The following is an 18,668-nucleotide window of genomic DNA, read 5'->3' on the forward strand; positions in this document are numbered from 1 at the left end:
GTTTCATTATACCCATTTGCAGAGAGGATCTCTAGAAGGAAAATGTGGTTCATACCACTTCCTAAATATTGCTGACCATGGCACCCTCTATTCTAGAGCCTTTTGTGGAGCCACCGTTCCACAGAATAGGGAAGTGCTGGTTGTCAACCCCAGAGGTTGGGAAATGTGGCTATCCTTAGCAGCTGGTGGTGTGGTTTTTTTGGGAACAGCCACTGCCGCCATTTAAATACCTGAGTGCTCCTTGCTCTGGGTACATCAGCTACAGAGGCTGATGGCAGACTTCCAGCTAAGAGGCATCTTTTTCATGAGGAGAAGGGAAACCACTCCACCAGTTCTTCTTAGTGGGTGGATTTAGGGGGTAGAAGTGTGCAGCGGGGCAGAGATGGAATTAGTAAGGACCAGGGAAGCTCAAGTCAAAACAACAGGATGAGGGGAGTCTCCTTCTTGGAATTTAAAATTCTTTTTTAAATGGCCCAACTCTTCATCAGCAGGTACACGTGGCTTGCTGCCTGTGTTGATTTATTGCTATGTTGGTGTCCACTTTTCTATTGGAATGTTCAACTTTTGTTACTGATTTTTTTCTTTTTCTTTTTACTTGATGCATTATCTTCATGCAATTATTTTCTTATGTACTCAAATCCTCAGTTCTTAATGCTTAGGAGAACCTTATCTATTCCAAGGTTATATAAATATTCTTCTATATTTTTGTGCAATTGTTTTAACGATCTCATTGATATTTAAATCTTCAATGTCACTGGAATTTATTTTGGTGTATGTTGTGAGCTGGTCATCCTCCCCCCATGATAGCCAGGTTTACCATTATTTATTAATCCTTTTCCCCTTTCAAATTTGAAATGCTGCTCTTATAATGCAATAAATGACTATCACTTAGGGTCTTTGGGGGCCTATTCTGTTTTATTAATATGACTATCCCACTGTTTGAACTACACTATTTTCATACTGTAAAGGTTTAATACAGTTAACATTTAATAAGCAGACCCAATACTTTCTGCCTAGTTCTTTTCCAGTCCGATTTTTTTTTCTATAATGTGACAGTTAAGCTTAATTGTCAACTTGATTGTCTTGGGAGCCACCTAGGGAATTAGTAATGCACACTTGTGGGTGGCCCTAGATGCATCATGCAGGTATGACCTTGGAGTCCATACTTGGTCCCTTGCCCTTCTTCTCTTATGCTGTTCCCCTGCTTTATTTCCTGGATACCATAAATGAAGATGATTTGTTCTACCACACCCTTCCACCATCATGTTCCTGCCTTGAAGCCAGCTGACTATGGACTGAAATCTGAAACAGTGAGCCAGATAAACCATTTCCTCCTTTGAGTTGTGAATGTCAAGTATTTGGTTCAAGCAATGGGAAAGCTGACTACTACACTTGCATATGCACTTTTAATCAAATTTAATACCTACATAAAGACTTTTAAAATAATTTTATCAGGTATAAAAACATCATTATTTTGATAGAAATAGTGTTAAAATATAGTTTAACTTGGAGAAAGTTACAGTACTGAACCTTGTCATTTAGGATAATAATATGCCTTCTTGTTCTTCAATCAAGTTCTGCGCTTCATATATGTCATGCATATTTTATTAAGTTTAAATTGCCCTTGCTATATAGAAAAGCTAGATGTAGACATAAATGTAAATATAGATGTTAATACACACACATATTTTTCAGCAACAGATTACTCTAGCAATAATTTTATTCCTACATGTACCTAAGTAGCCAGGCAGGTGACGCATGTCTGTCATCCTATCACTTCAGGAGCCTAAAGTGGGAGGATTGCAGCAAGTTTGAGCCCAACCTGGAAAACTTTGCAACTTAGCAAGAACCTGTCTCAAAATAAAAAATTTAAAAAAGAGAGAAGGGCTGGAGATATAGCTCAGTGTGAAGACCCTTGGTTTAATCCCAATAGTGACCAAAAGAATACCTAAGTATTTTAAATACTTTTTTCATTTGTTGTTCTTGACTTTCATATGTCAGTGAATCACTTTCAAGGATGATAGCTGTAACTCTCCTTTAAAAATATTTGTAACTTTCAGCAGAACTGATATTCCATGCTATTGTCCAGTATGCCTTACCAGGCTTTACATTCCATAATACTTTTACCTCAGCTGATAAATAATGTTCCAGTTACAGAAAAGTAAAGCAAAATCAGTTAATGATGCTTTTGTTTTTGTTTGTGGTAGTGGTGATACTGGGGATTGAACCTAGCCTTTTATCTTCTGGCAAGTTTCACTAAGTTGCCAGGGCTGGCCTTTAACTTGTGATCCTCCTGCTTCACCCTCCCACCTATCTGGAACTACAGGCATTTTCCACTATACCTGGCTTGATGACACAAACTCTAATATAAATTAGTTCAAGCTCATGCCTATAGCTTGTGATAACATCTGCTGAAAAATGGACCTCCCAAAATAGTGACATCTGAGAAATTTCTTCTGCCCGTTTGACCCACTTCAGAGCAAGCAGTACATATGTAGTGCCTACCTATATGTTTAGGGCAGTGGTTCTCCACATGTGGGCCAGTGACCCCTGGGGTCTTGAGGGATTTGTAGGGACAAAACTATTTTTACAACAACAACAACAATACCAAGACTCGTTTACCTCTTTCACACTCATTCTTTCTTGAGTGTACGTGGAGTTTTCCAGAGCCTCCTTGATGTGTGATATCGTAGCAGATTGAATGCAGAACAGATCAGAGAATCCAGCTGACTTCTATTAAGTCAGACATTAAAAAGATCTACAAGGGTACAATGACATTTTTCTTACTATTTTTTTGTTTTTGTTTCGGAAAATATAGCTATTTTCATAAAATTAAAAATTATTTATGCTAACATTCAATAAGTTTATTATTGTTATTTTTAACCAAATAAATAAAAAACAAAGTTCTTACTGTCATATACGGTAAGTGGTGATAGATAGAAGACATGTAAACAAAAGCTCTGTAGGGGTTCTAAGTAATTCTTACCACTGTAAAAGTATTCTGAGACCAAAAAGTTTGGGAAAGACAGCTTTAGGACAACCCACAATTCAGTATTATGACCAAATTATGTAATTGCTCCCACTTCTAAATAGTTCAGTTTTTACTTTGCTTTCATTGTTAGGAAGCTATAATTCTTTGTGTAAATAGTAATTGTGCAGTGTTTTGATGTTTATAAATTCAACACATTATAATAAAATATTTAAAATGAAACCCACATTGAAGGTACAGAAGAGTTTGGACACGTTTCTTAATGTTCTTTTTAAATATTATAAACATGAATCTTCTTGCTGTCAGAGAACAAAGAAGAAATGATTTTAACAATGAGCCGTGCAGGGACTAGCTTCTGATATTGTGCAGAAACCAGAACCTTTTGAAGAAGTGGTTCAGAGTAAAAAAATAATTTGTATAAATGGAATGAAAAACAACTTGATTATTTCAATAAAAACAATATGAGTGACTTTGAATCACTAACATGTAAATGGTGATCAGATCATCAGAATGCTCAAAATTTGTATAGTTAAAAGTTGAAAAATGCTAAATTGCATATTTCACAAGAATAGAAATTATATCTTGTTAAAATTATGGTGTAAAAAATTTCAATGAGAAAAATTATAAAAATATATATCTGTTTCATATAAAAAGCATTAGCAATAATCAAAAATTCTAAAAGATGTATCAGAATATTGGTAAAACAAATTTAAAACACCTAGAAAATAGCATCTGTATGTTTAAAAATGGTTGAGCATTCTCAGACATAAAATATTTAATAAACTTCAAAAAAGGAATAATATCAATATGGGTTTACCATAGCAATCTGAATTTATGGACTTGCTTGTTGCAAAAATATTTATCGGCTGATATGAAAACACAACTTTTTGGAAAATGTACAAATCAAGGGAGTAAAATTTCAATCATTATTGATGAAGCCTCAACTGTTTCATATAAAATAGTTTTAATAATTTACTTAAAATGTGAAATTCAAGACTTTGAAGATAATTTAATGGTTTCTGTTGATCTCATGAAGCAGGAAGGAATGACATCTGAAATAATTAATCAAAATTTATTGTTGACACATGAGAAAAATGGTTTCAATGAGAAATAGTTCCCTGAAAACCTTATTAGATTTTGTACAAACAGTGCCTGTGAAAAGCTAAGGAAAAAGTCTGCAGTTTCAGCCAAAATTTTAGGGAAATTTTTGGAATGTTTTAATTAGGCACTGTCCATGTCAATGAAGTCAATTATCCCTGAGAATGCAATGAAATGTATAAAGCAATTAAATCATTCAAATGTGTTCTCAATGAACTTTCAATTTATTTTCATGCATCATATAGCATCAAGAAAAATTGTGCAATATATCTGAAGATTTGGGAATTGAAACAATGGAACTGAGAATACTTATGCCATGTCCAGCAGCATGCGGTGCAATAATTGCAAAAGTAGCTTGAAAGTTATATCATTTATCAATTTAACAAAAATAGTGTAACAGGAGCACAGATTTAGAAAATTAACCTTTAAAAAAAGACTTCCCTTTAAGCTAATTTGAAAGTAACGTTATCAATATCTTTAGCTTAATAAAAAGTTTTGCAAATTATAGGAGACACATTAATGCAGAAAACATTAAAAATGTTTGAATCCATGAAACTAAATGACAATGACGAATTAATAGAAAGAAATATAACATAACCCTTAAAAAGAGAAAGCAACAATTTAAAGGGAAAATATATTCGATGATAAATAATAAGAAATGTACTTAACTGCAAAAGTAAAACCGTAATGAACATTTTCCTTTTGATTTTTCCTTACTAAATTGTGTTCTTTAATTTATAATCACTATTGTTTTGGCCATTGCTTGGCCTTCCAAATGGATTGAAAGTAAATTAAGTTTGATAAGTGATTTTTGTAATTAAATACAGCCATGCATCACTTAGCTATGGAGATACATTCTGAGTAATGTGTCCTTCAGGCAATTTTGTTGTGCAAACATCACAGAGTACACTTAGACCAGCTAGGCAATGTAATCTCATAGAATGGCCATCTCATATGGGGTCTGTCCTCGAAAGAAATGGTGTCATGTGGTACATGACTGTGCAACATTATAGTAAACAATTTGTTGATTATTTGATAAAAGGGATTTTTAAAACATAAAAACCTGAGAATTTTAAACCTTAGAATAATCTTGGATTAATTGCTGTGAATTCACCAGAAACTGAGAGATAAATGAGCAATATGAATGATATTGTGGATTTTTGTCTGTCTGTTTGTTTGTTTGTTTTCCAGACAGAGTCTTGCTGTGTAGCCAGGTTTGGCTCTGAATTCACAGCAATCCTCCTGCCTCAGCCTCCTGAGTGCTAGAATTACAGGAGTGCACCACCATGCCCAGATAATACTGTGGATTTTAAAACATACATTTTACCAGTCACCCACTGACAGCCAATTAATAAGGTTTTGGAAGAATAGGGTGTGGTGTGTATGATAAATTATACCTCAGAGAGAAATAGCATTTAATTAGTGATGACTGTATTTAAAAAATTGAAATGACACATTCTAAAAGTCAACAAATGGTTTGGTAGTTACAAAAATAATTTGATGAACAATTTTAACTATAACCTCTATTAATTGCAAGAAACTTTGTGATATATAGAGATTTGCTTCCTTAGAAAGTAAAAAGGACTAAATTTTGATATTTTAATGATGTATTAGTTTATATTACCAAACTCCTTGTTAAATATTTTGAATATTGTACATGCTTTCATTAAAGTTCATCATTTAATTGTATTGGTAGGCAGTAATATGATGAAATTAAGTAACACTAATGGTTAGGGGCCTTGTCTTTTTTCCTGAATTTAATTATAATGTTTTTAGTACTCTGCCATCAAACAAAATACTAACATTAGATTTCATGTATTTGGGGGTTTTTTTGGTACCTGGGATCAAACTTGGGTCCTTGCGCTTGCGAGGTAGGTGGTGAAACCACTAAGCCAAGTCCCCAGCCCAGATTTGACGCATTTAAAAAATCAAATTGCCTAAGTATTATCTCTGGGATATAGGAGTTTAATATGGTTTTCTATTTTTGATATATTAATGTGGTTAGTTTGTAATAATGGATTTTTAATATTGAACTGACCTACTCTCATCATGAGTCTTATTTAATGGTGGTATGTTATGTTCTTAATGTACAGCTGGAATCAATTGCTCTTCCTTAGAAAGAAATTTTATACCCATGTCCAAAGTATAACGATATTAGTTTTCTATTTATTTCTATAAACGTTATCTAGCTTGGGTTGGAATGATCCACTAACCAGCAGTATGGATTCAATACCTTTTTGGTATTTGGTGATCACCTCAAATTCAACTGTGGTTTTTAATTTAAGCCAGTTTTCTATTTCCTCCCACTCATTGATGTATTTATTGTTGATTTTTAGTTCATATGTCTCTATTTTTTCCAGCTTCTATTTCTTTTTGAGCCCATGTTCTTACAAAATAATGTAGTTCAGGGCCGGAGATATAGCTCAATGGCACCGCGCCTGCCTGGCAAGAGCAAGGTCCTGAGTTCAATCCCTGGTATGGGCAAAAAAAAAAAGAAAAAAAACTAGTTCATTAAAATTTCCAATTTTTGTGCATAGTATTTTTGTAATTTCTGTGTAATATACACCTATAAATAACATTTTTCCTCTAGATTGTCAGTTAAAACTGTCTCATTCTGAAGAGTGCAATTTTAAAAATTGAGATATAATTCATTTATCATTAAAATTTAAAGTTTATAATTCATTGTTGTTTTGCTATATTTGCAAGTTTTACAATCATCACCACTGTATAATTCCAGAATGTTTTCATCATCCCTAAAAGGAACTTGTTACTTATTAATTTGTCACTTCCTGTCCTCCCTTCTCCCAGCTCCTGATAACCACTAATCTACTTTTGTCTCTATGAGCTTGCCCATTCTGGACAAATGGAATCATACAATATGTGGCATTTTGTGTCTGGCTTCTTTTACTTAGCATGTTTTCAAGATTCATGCATGCTGTAGCAGTATCATCAGTGTGTTATTCCTTTTGATGATTAAATAATCCCGTGTGTATGGATGTAACATTTTTTCCCTATGTATTTACCTTAGATGGACATTTGGAATATTTAGTTTTTGGCTATTGTAAATAATACTTAACATTAAAGTCCAAGTTAGTTGTGTGAACAAGTTTTCAATGCTCTTTGGTATATATCTATGGATGATACTGCTGGGTCACATTTTACCTCTACATTTAATCTTTTGAGAAATTGCCAAACTTTTACAAAGTGGCTGCACCATTATGACATTCCTTTCAGCAAAGTACAAAGGTTGTAATTTCCTTCTTGATATTCTTTATCATCTGTCTTTTTAATTATGATCATCCTATAACAGGAAAGTAATGGTATAAAATTGTTGATTTTACTTGCATTTCTCTAAAGACTAAAAATGTTGAATGTCTTTTCATGTGCTTATTCACAATATGTATATCTTTTCTGGAGAATGGCTATTCATATACCTGGTCTCTTCGGTTATTTTAAATTGGGTTATTTGTCTTTTTATTGCTGAGTTTTAAAAGTTCTTCATATATTCTGGATACATATTACTTATATATGATTATCATGTAAATATATCATTTGTAAATGTTTTATTCTGTGGGTTGTCTTTTCAACTACTTGATGTTATCTTTTGAAGTACAAAAGTTTAAAATTTTGATGATGTTTAACTTATGTATTTTTTTTCTTTGCTTGCTTGAATGTTAGGTATTATATCTAAGAAACTACTTCCTAATTGAAAATCATAAAGGTTTATACTTTTTTCTATGTGTTTTATAGGCTTAGACTTCATGTCTTGTCTTTGATCCATTCTGAGTTACTGTTTGTATATGGTATTAGGTAGGGATCCAACTTTGTTCTTTTGCATGTGGATAGTCAGTTATTCTTGCACCATTTGGTGAAGACATTTTGCACTCTTCTTGGCAATTGGTTGACCATACTTGTATGGATTTCTTTCTGGACTCTCAATTCTATGCCATTGATCAATATGTCTTATGCCATTACCACACTGTCTTGATTACTTTAGCTTTGCAGTCTAAGCTTTAAAAGTAGGAAATATAAGTCCTCCAACTTTGTGTTTCTTTTTCAAAGTTGTTTTTAATATTCTTAGTCCCTTATATTCCTGTGTAAATTTTAAGATCAGCTTTTCAATTTCTGAAGAAGAAAAAGCAGCAGGTGGAATTTTAGAGTTGAATTCTATGTGCATTTTATTCTCCAGTTTCTCCTATTAAACCTGTTTTTATTTATTTATTTTTATTAGCACATGTTTGCCATACAGAAAGATCACATTTATCATAGGGAGTTCGTACCTGTACATAATATATCTTCATTCTTTTTTTCCCATTCCCTTCCCAACCCTTTGAACCGTCTTGCCTTGCCCATTGACAAAAGCTTTGTTTTCATTTTCTCCTTCCATTCTCTTCCTTCTCTTTCTCCTCCCTATGCCCTGTTTCCCTTCCTATTTGAACATGTTCTTCAACTTCCCAGTCTCTATCCTCCATTTTGCTTCTTTTTTACTCTCTGGGTTTCTCACATAAGAGAAATAATGCGACCCCAAAATAGGCATTTGAAATGCATAGACACTTCTCAGATGATGAACTACAAACAACAAATAAATATATTTTAAAATGTTCAACATCAACATCACTGCAAATTAAAACAACACTGAGATCCCATCTCACTCCAGAAAGAATGGCTATCATCAAGAAATCAACCAACAACAAATACTAGAGAGGTTGTAGGGGGGAAAAAAATTTTCTCCATTAGTACAACGCTATGGAAATCAGCACCGAGATTCCTTAAAAAACTAAAACTAGTGGTTCAATTTGACCCAGTTATTCTCCTTCTAGGTATCTTTCCAAGAGTTAAAAGTATCATATCAGTGATATATGCATACCCATGTTTATAGCAGCAAAATTCATAATAGCTAAATTTTGGAAACAGACCATATGCTCATCAACAGATTAACGGACAAAGAAAATGGTATTTATATATAATGAAGTACTACTCTGCCCCAAGTAAGGATAAGATTGAGCCATTTTTTAGGTAAATGGATGCATTTTGAGACCATAATTTTAAGTGAAATAAGTCAGATGCACAAGTTTAAATATCACATTGTTGCCAGGGATTTAGCTCAGTGGTTCCTTCACCTGCCTCGCAAGCAAGCACAAGGTCCCAAGTTCGATCCCAGGTACAAAAAAAAAAAATTACATTGTTTCACTTGTGTAAGCTTATTTGCTTTGTTTATTGTTTTGTCCAATTGTAATCTACCATCTCAGAAAGCCAGGAAGTTAAGCAATTGCCTGCAATTGTTTTTGACAAACAGCTCTGGGAAAGGAGTTTTGTCTATTGGGCAAACACTGACGCTAGGCAGATAAAGATGGCCTTGATCATGGGATATTCCAGAGACCACCAGATAGGTCAAATAATGAAAGCTCACCCAGAACAATGCTTTGAAGGTGCTCCATCCCTGCTCTGCTCCCTCTGGTAGCTATCAGACTGCTGCCGGTTTTCATCGTAATGCAGGTAGTTGGTTTTCAAGGTTACTTCAGTGCCCAAGAATGGAGGGTTGGATTGAAGCAATCCAAACACCACAAAGCCTGCTGCTTTTGTCAAGATTCAACTGTTCTAACTAAATAAACACTACATTACTGCAAGCCTTTGGTTTATCTTCAGAGTTCTGAAAAAGTTGATTATGATAACTTCTTTTGATTTTCTCATTGCTTTTATGAAAAAGTGAATTTTTGGAAGTCTTTGCTTTGACCACTCAAAAATATTAATTTACCATTTTTCTCTATATCTCTCTCTCTCTGTCTTTCTTTTTTGATTAGTTTTTCCAGAACTTTGTCTGTTGCTAATATTTTTTAAAGTACCAGGTCTAGAATTCATTAATACTCTTGTTTTATTTTTTAATTCATTAATTTTAATCTTGATGATTCTTTTCTCCTTTATTTAAGTCTGTTATTTTCATTTTTAACTTCTTGAAATAAATTTTCAGTTCATTTATTTTGATTTGTCTTTGTTTCATAATGAACAACATTAAAATTATGACTTGTTCTCTGAGCAGTACCTTGGAGTCTCATAAGTCTTGATACATAGTGTTATCATAATTATTTTCTAGCCTGTAGTTGCAGCATGATTTTGTTTTTGATTTAAGCTTTATTTATGATGGCATTTTTAATTTTCCAAGTGACTTATTTATTATTGTGTAGCCCATTTCTTATTTTATTGCATTGCAATATGTAAATATGTCAATGAAATCCTCCTTTTTTAGGATTCATTTTTTCCTTTGTAAGTCATAAGATCATTAATTTAAAAAATATTCTAGGAACACTTGAGAATAATGCATTCACAGAATAGCCTTTTATTCCTCTCTCACATCTATCGCAATCAAATATAGTATTCAATAACTCTATTTCCTTATTTGATCTATCAAAGACTGAGAATTATTTGAAGTCAACTTTATTGATTGAAGCAAAAATTAATTTATGTATATATTACACACATCAAAATATAACCTTTTTAAATTTTTTTCAATACTGGGGCCTGGATTTAGGGTCTTACACATTGCTAAGCAAGTACTGTACCACTGAGCTACACCTCCCACAATATATCTACTTTAAATGTGCATTTTGATGAGTGTGGCACATGTCACAACCCAGACAGAGAACATTTCATTGTGACAGGAAGTTCTCTGAGCCCCTTCTAAACCAACCCTTCCCTCTCAATCCTAGTCTTCTGTTTCTTGAGATTATAAATTATATTCGCTTTTTCAGAGTTTCATATAAGGGGAATCATACAGTTTGCATTCATTTGTGTCTGGCATAATTTTTTTTTTTGGTACTCAGAATCAAACTCGGCACCTTGCACTTGCGAGGCAGGCGGTGGAACCACTGAGCTAAATCCCTGGCCCTCTGGCATTATATTTTGAGGGTCACTCATATAGTTACTGGTCTCCCTTGTTCATGCCTCTTTGTTGGTGAGTTCTGCTTTATTGCATGGATATACCACAGTTCGTTTATCCACTCACCAGCTGATGAACATACGGACTGTTTCCAATTCAGGCTATTAGGACTAAAGATGCTGTAAGTACAGTACTGTTAGGTGTATAGAGTTTTTGTGTGATATATGGTTTCATGTCTCTCGATTGTACTATGTGTTTTTAATTTTTTAAGAAACAGCTAAACTTTTTTTCCATAGTGGCTGTATATTTTACATTCTCACCAGCAACACTGGAATCTTACTGGTTCACATTGTTGCTGATATCAGTGTGTTAAATTTTGGCCACCAGAGCAAGTGTATAATGGTATCTCATTGTGCGTCTAATTTTCCTCTCCCAGATTACTGACAATGTTTGCTTTTTTTTCTCTTTGTGTATCTTCTTTTATCTGTCTCAATTTTTGCCCGTTTAAAAATGAGGTTATTTTCCTTTCATTTGAGTTGTGAGAGTTCTTGATTTATCTCTTGTGTGTGTGTGTGTGTTACTGGGAATTGTATCCAGGACCTTTGGACTGAGCTACATCACCATCCCTTTGTAAAACTTTTTTTTTTTGGTCCTGAGACAGGGACTCATTAGATCACTTAGTTGCCCAGGCTGGGATCAAACTCACTGTATATTCTTAAGGCAAATCCCTTGTCTGATGTACATATAGTTTGGCTATATAAACAATAGATAAACTGATTTATTTTACTTTATTCTTTTTCAAAATATTTGAAACTAGTTTTGTTTCTTAGTCTTTGCCTATAATTAAAATTTTTTTGTCTAGATATAGAAAAAATCCTTTGTGGATTTAGATAGAAATTGCATTAAACCTATATTTCAATTTGGGGAAAATTTACATCTTTTCTATGTTGAGTCTTCTAAAATATGAACATGGTATATCCCCTCACTTATTTAGATGTCTTTGATTCCTTTCATCAGCATTTTATACTTTACACATATAAGTCTTGTATATCTCTTGTTAAATTTACACCTAAGTATTTTATTTGTTTTGAGCAATTTTTAAGTGATATTGCAACTTAAGTTTTGGTGTCCATGTGGTCATTGCTAGTATAAAAAGTGCAATTCATTCTTTAATATTTGTTTTGCCCTGTGACCTGACTTTGCTGAGCTTAATTACTAGCTCCAGAATTTTTTGGTAGATTGCTTGGGATTTTCTATGTAAACAATTATGTCATCTGCAATCAAGGTCAGTTTTCTTTTTTCATTTCTGATTGTTTTATTTTATTATTGTACTGGCTAGACTGAAGCATTAATCCAGCCCTATGTTGAATAAGAGTAATGGAACAAACATCCTGGCTTGCTCCTAGTCTTCAAGGAAACTCACTCAGTCTTTCACTGTTAAGCACAATGTCAGCAGCATGTTTTCTGTAGAAGTGCCTTATCAAGCTGAGGACACTCCCATCTATTCCTATTTTTCTGAATGTTTTAATGAATGGGTAATAGATTTCTTCAAATGCTTTTTCTGCTTCACATGAGCACATGATTTTTTCCTTAATCTGTTAAAATGGTAGATTACATTGATTGATTTTTGATTATTAAATAAGCCTTGTATCCTTGAAATAAATCTTACTTGGTCTTGCTGTATAGTCCTTTTAATACATTGTTAAATTCTATCTGTTAATATAGTTTAAGGAATTTTACATTTATGTTGATAAGCAATATTGTATTTGTCTATAGTATTCTTTTTTTGTACTGGCTTTGTTAGAAGAGTAACACTAGCTTCATAAAATACATTTGAAGTATTCCTATTTTATTTTATGGAAGAAATTGTGTTGAATGTGAGTTAGTTCTTCCTTAAATGTTTGGTAGAATTCTCTAAGAAAATTACCTGTGCTTGGAGATTGGGGGGGTTAGAGTTATAAATTTAATTTTCTTGAATCTTTCAAGTTTGCTAGCCTTTTATAAGTTTTAAGGATTTTTTAGTCTTTGTTTTGTATATGACTAAGGCCTTTGCCAACAAAGTCAGTTTTATTGCTTCCTTTCGTATCTGTATGTTTGTTTTTTATTTTCTTGCCTTGTTGCACTAGCTATGATATCCAGGATAATATTGATTAACATTGGTGAGAGAAGACATCCTTACCTTTGTATCTGACATTAATGGAAAGCATTTCTTTTTCACTATTAAGGAGAATGCTAACATATGGAGTATAGATACCCTTTATCATCTGCTACTCCAGGGTTACTGAGAATTTTTATGGATTATGACTTGATTAAGAACTGCCTAGCAGATTAAATTCTTGCATGTATCTGTGGAGGACTGACATGTACACCAGCAAACTAAGGGGAAAGACTCACCCCAGACGTAGGTGGCACCAACCAATACACTTGTAGCCTGGATGGAATGTAAAGGGAAAAAAGAAGGAAGCGTGGCCTACTTTGGAAAAGCTCCAGTTTTCATCATTGTCTTTGGATGCCGATCTCATTTTTTCAGCTTTCCAGAACAGAATCTTCATCCTTTCATCACTGACTCTTCAGCCTTCTGACACAACTTTGAGCCGGTGACTCTACAGTGAGCTTCCAAGTCTTCAGGCTTTGTTTGCTACTGGATCCTTCAGCCTTCCAGGGCACAGATGGCCATTTTGGATTCTTCTGCCTCCGATTCTACATATGGTCTGGTGACTCTTCCACTTATGACCCAGGAAGCCTACCTAAGAAATCCCTGTTTATAATTATACATTTATTTTATATCATTCTGTTCCTCTAGAGAATCATTAACTAATGCATGGAGGGATGCTGAATTTTGTCAAGAGCTTTTTCTGCATCAGTTGAGATTATTATATCATATTTTTCTTTTCTTATCAGTATAGCTCAAGATTTATTGACTTTATTGATCTTTTTAAAGACCTTTTTCATTGATTTTGTCTATTGCTTTGATTTTTAAATTTTAAGTTGTATTGTGATTTTATTATTTTTATCTTTTGTGTACTTTGAGTTTTATTTACTCTTCATTCTAGTTTCTTAAAATGACAGATTAGATATAGATTGAGACTTTTCCCCATTCCTAATAGTGTTTAATGTTACAAATTTTTCTCTAGGTACTGCTGAGACTGCATCCAGAAATTTTAATGTGTTGTGTTTTTCTTTTCTTTTGTTTTGGTTCCTTTTCTGACTCAGGAGTTATTTAGACCCATGTTATTTAGTTTCCACAAATTTTTTGGCATTGGCCCTTAACACAATGTAAGACAGCATACTTAGTATGACTTGAATTCTTTTAAATCAAGATGTCTTTTATGGTCCAAAGTATAACCTATTTTGGTAAATGTCCCATGTATACTTAAAAAGAATATATATTTTTACATTGGTAGGTAGTATGTTTTATAAAGGTCATATACCCCAAGTTGGTTGATAGTGCTCATTAAGGATTCTATATTCTTACTGATTTTTTAAATCTATTTTTTCTGTCAGTTGAGAGGCGTTGTTAATATCTTCAACTTTAGCTGTTGATTTGTGCATATCTCACTATTGATTTTTGCTTCTGATAGTTTGAAGCATTTCAAAAGGCACATAAGCCTTTAGGAGTTTTGCATCCTAATAAATTCACCTCTTTATTATTATGAAATGACCATTTTATTTCCTTTTATTTATAGTTACATTCTTTGTTCTAAAATACATTTTGTCTGACGTTAACTCACACATCTCAGCTTTCTTTTGATTAATATTAACATAGGATATGGTTTTTTAGACTTTAATTTTGATGCCTTTTACAGGCTTATTAGTGACATCTCTTTCCTTTAGGCAGTTCCATTAGGGCTTATTGTACACATCTTCAATTTATCATGGTCTGCCATCAAGAGACAATAAAGCACTTTATTAGTTCACACACTTCCTTGCTTCTATTCCCAAATATTTTTAAAAATTAATTTTATTGGTACATTTTAGGTATACAATATAATGACATTCATCATTGGAAATTTCCACCTTTACATAATCTCTCTTGGTTCTTCTTTTTTCCCCATTCCCCTGTCTGCCCTTCAACCCCTCCATTCCTCCCTATTTACAAAGACTTCGTTTCCATTTTTTCATTTTCTCAAATTAATTCCATACCCTTCTTTCCTTTACCCTACCCCTCCTGCTTCCCCTTCCCCTTTGCACCTTTTCTTCCTATTTCATATTATCTCTGTAGTCCTTATACACACTTTCAGCTTTTCACACTAGAGAAACTATTCGGTATCTACACATGTGTGTCCTATTTATTTCACTTAAGAGTATCGCCTCAATGTGCATCCATTTAGCTATAAATGTCTCTCATTTTTCATTCTTTATGGCTGAGTAGTACTCCATTTTATTTTTTTAAAAAACACATTTTCTTTATCCAGTCTCCAGTTGATGGGCAATTGGACTGCTTCCAAGTTTTAGCTATTACAAACTGTGCTGCTATGAACATGGACGCACATATATAACTGTGGTATGATTCTTTTAATTCTTTGGGGAAGATCCCCAGCAGGGGAATAGCTGGGTCAAATGGGACTTCCAGTCCTAGTTCTTTGCGGTATCTCCATACTGATTTCCACAGTGGTTGCACCAGTCTACACTCCCACCAGCAGTGCAGCAGGGTTCCTCTTTCCCCTCAGCCCTGCCAGCAATTGTTATTAGTTTATTTCATGAAAGCAGCCATTCTTTCTGGAGTGAGGTGGAAACTCAGCATTGCTTTCATTTGCATCTCTGGAATGACCAGTGGTGTTTTACATTTTTTCATATGCTTATTTGCTATTTCTACTTCTTTGTCTGAGAAATGTCTGTTCATTTCAGATGCTCATTTTTGGATTGCGTCTTTAAATTTGGGAGGTCTGATTTTTTCAAATTCTTTATAGATTCTAGATAGTAGACCTTTGTCTGAGGAACATCAGGGGAAATTTTTTTGCCACATTTTGGGTTGTCTCTTCACACTATCGGTGGTTTCTCTTGCTGTGCAGAAGCTTTTTAATAAGAAGAGATCCCACTAGGGTCAGGGATTTAGCTCAGTGGTTCCACCACCTGCTTTGCAAGCACAAGGTCCTGAGTTCGATTCCCGGTCCAAAAATAAAGAAGAGATCCCACTTGTTGATAGTTTATGCTAGTTCACAGGACTCAGGTCCTCAGCTTGCAAGGCAGGAGCCAGAACTGCTGAGCTAAATCCCTTTTAATAAGAAGACATCCCACTTGTTGATTGTTTGTGCTGGTTCACAGGCAACTGAGGTTTTGTTCATAAAATCTTTTCCTACACCGATGTCTTCAAGGGTTCTACCTAACCTCTGTTCCAACTGGTTCAGAGTTTCTATTTGAATATTTAGATCTTTAATCCACTTTGATTTTAGTTTAGTGCATGGTGAGAGATACAGGTCTAGTTTTAATCTTTGGCAAGTTGAAGCCCCGTTTTTCCAGCACCATTTATTAAAGAGGCTATCTTTCCTCCAGTGAGGGTGTTTGGCTCCTTTATCGAAGATGAGATGGCTGAGTGTGTCTGGCGTTGTTTCTGCATCTTCTAATCTGTTCCACTGGTCTTCAGGTCTGTTTCTTTGCCAGTACCATGCTGTTTTTATCACAGTAGCTGTGTAGTATAGTTGCAGGTTGGGGATTGTGATACTCCTGCCATGTCTCGTTACCTAGAATTGCTTTTGCTATTCTGGGTCTCTTCTTGTTCCAAATGATTTTTTGGATTGTTTTCTCAAGGTCCATGAAGTATGCTGCTGCGATCTCAATTGGAATTGCATTGAATCTATATAGCAGTTTTGAGAGTATGGCCATTTTCACTATATTAATCCTTCCTACCCAGGAGCAGGGGATGTCTGTCCATTTTCTGATATCATCTTCAATCTCTCTTTTCAGAGTGCTATAGTTTTCAGAGAAGAGGTCTTTGATTTCTTTCATTAGGTTGATTCCTAGGTATTTCAGTGTTTTGGATGCTATTGTGAAAGGAATTATTTGCCCTATTTCTCTCTCAGTGAGTCTGTCATTGGTGTAGAGGAAAGCTATTGATTTTTGTGTGTTGATCTTGTAACCAGCTACTTGACTGAATTTGGTTATTAAGTCTAGAAGACTTTTGATGGAGTTCTTGGGGTCTTCTATATAGAGTATCATGTCATCTGCAAATAATGACAATTTGGCTTCTTCATTTCCTGTCTTCATTCCTTTTATGTCTTTCTCTTGTCTAATTGCTGTGGCTAATGTTTCCACAACTATATTGAACAAGAGTGGTGATAGTGGACATCCTTGTCTTGTTCCTGATTTTAGTGTGAAGGATTTCAGGTTTTCAACATTTAGTATGATGTTGGCTATTGGTTTTTCATAGATTGCTTTTATCAGATTTAGGTAGAATCCACCTATTCCAATTTTTGTAAGGTTTTTGTCATAAATGCAGGTTGGATTTTGTCAAATGCTTTTTCTGCATCTATTGAGATGATCATATGGTTTTTGTCCTTGTCTCTATTTATATAGTGTATTACATTGATTGATTTGCATATGTTGAACCATCCCTGCATCCCTGGGATGAATCCCACTTGGTCAGGGAGTATGATTTTCTTGATGATCTTCTGCATTCTAATTGGCAGTATTTTATGAAGGATTTTTGCATCTATGTTCATCAGTGAGATTGGCCTCACTAAAAGAGTTCTCTTTTTCAGTTGGGTCTTTCTCTGCTTTGGGGATCAAGGTGATGCTTGCTTCCAGGAATGAATTTGGGAGTATTGCTTCCCTTTCAATTTCGTTGAAGAGTTTAAGCAGTAGTGGCAGTAGTTCCTCTCTAAATGTCTTGTAGAACTCAGCAGTGAGGCCAAAAGGACCCTGGCTTTACTTAGTTGGTAAGTGTTTAATTACATTTTCAATTTCATTGATTGATATTGGGTTGTTTAGAATTTTTAGGTCTTCTTTGTTCAACTTTGGTAATTCATACTTATCTAGGAATCTGTCCATTTCTTCTGTGTTTTCCATCTTATTGGCATATAGGTTCTGGAAGTAGGTATTGATGATCCTCTGGATTTCTGCTGAGTCCATTGTAATTTCATCTTTTCATTCCTAATTGCATGGATTTGGGTCTTTTCTTTCCTTTTTCTGATAAGGTTGGCTAAGGTTTGTCAATTTTGTTTATTGTTTCCAAGAACCAACTCTTGGCTTCATTGATTTTTTGTATCGTTCTCTTAGTCTCCATTGGAATGATTTCTACTCTGATCATTATAATTTCCTCCTTTTATAAGCTTTGGGGTTGTCCTGCTCTTCTTGTTCTAGAAGCCTGATGTACAAAATCAGATTGCTTAATTGGGCTAGCTCTGTTTTCCTGATATGAGTATTCATTACTATGAATTTCCCTCATAACACTGCTTTCATTGTGTCTCATAGATTCTGATATGTTGTATTGTCATTGTCATTTAATTGAAGGAACTGTCTGATTTCTTCTTTAATTTCCTGTGTGACCCATTGGTTATTCAGAAGTGTGTTGTTCAATTTCCATGTGTTTATGAAATTCCTTTGGTTTCTTTTGCTATTGATCTCCAATTTCATTGCACTATGGTCTGATAATATACAGGAGATAACTTCAATTCCTTTACACTTACTTAAAGATGTTCTATGAGCAAGTATGTGGCTATTTTGGAGAATGACCCATGTGGAGCTGAAAAGAATGTGTATTCTGACTTT

The sequence above is a fragment of the Heterocephalus glaber genome, unplaced genomic scaffold (assembly GCF_053883595.1).
Source record: "Heterocephalus glaber isolate CG9 unplaced genomic scaffold, H.glaber_assembly_v1.0 deba00001479, whole genome shotgun sequence".
Classification (NCBI taxonomy): domain Eukaryota; kingdom Metazoa; phylum Chordata; class Mammalia; order Rodentia; family Bathyergidae; genus Heterocephalus; species Heterocephalus glaber.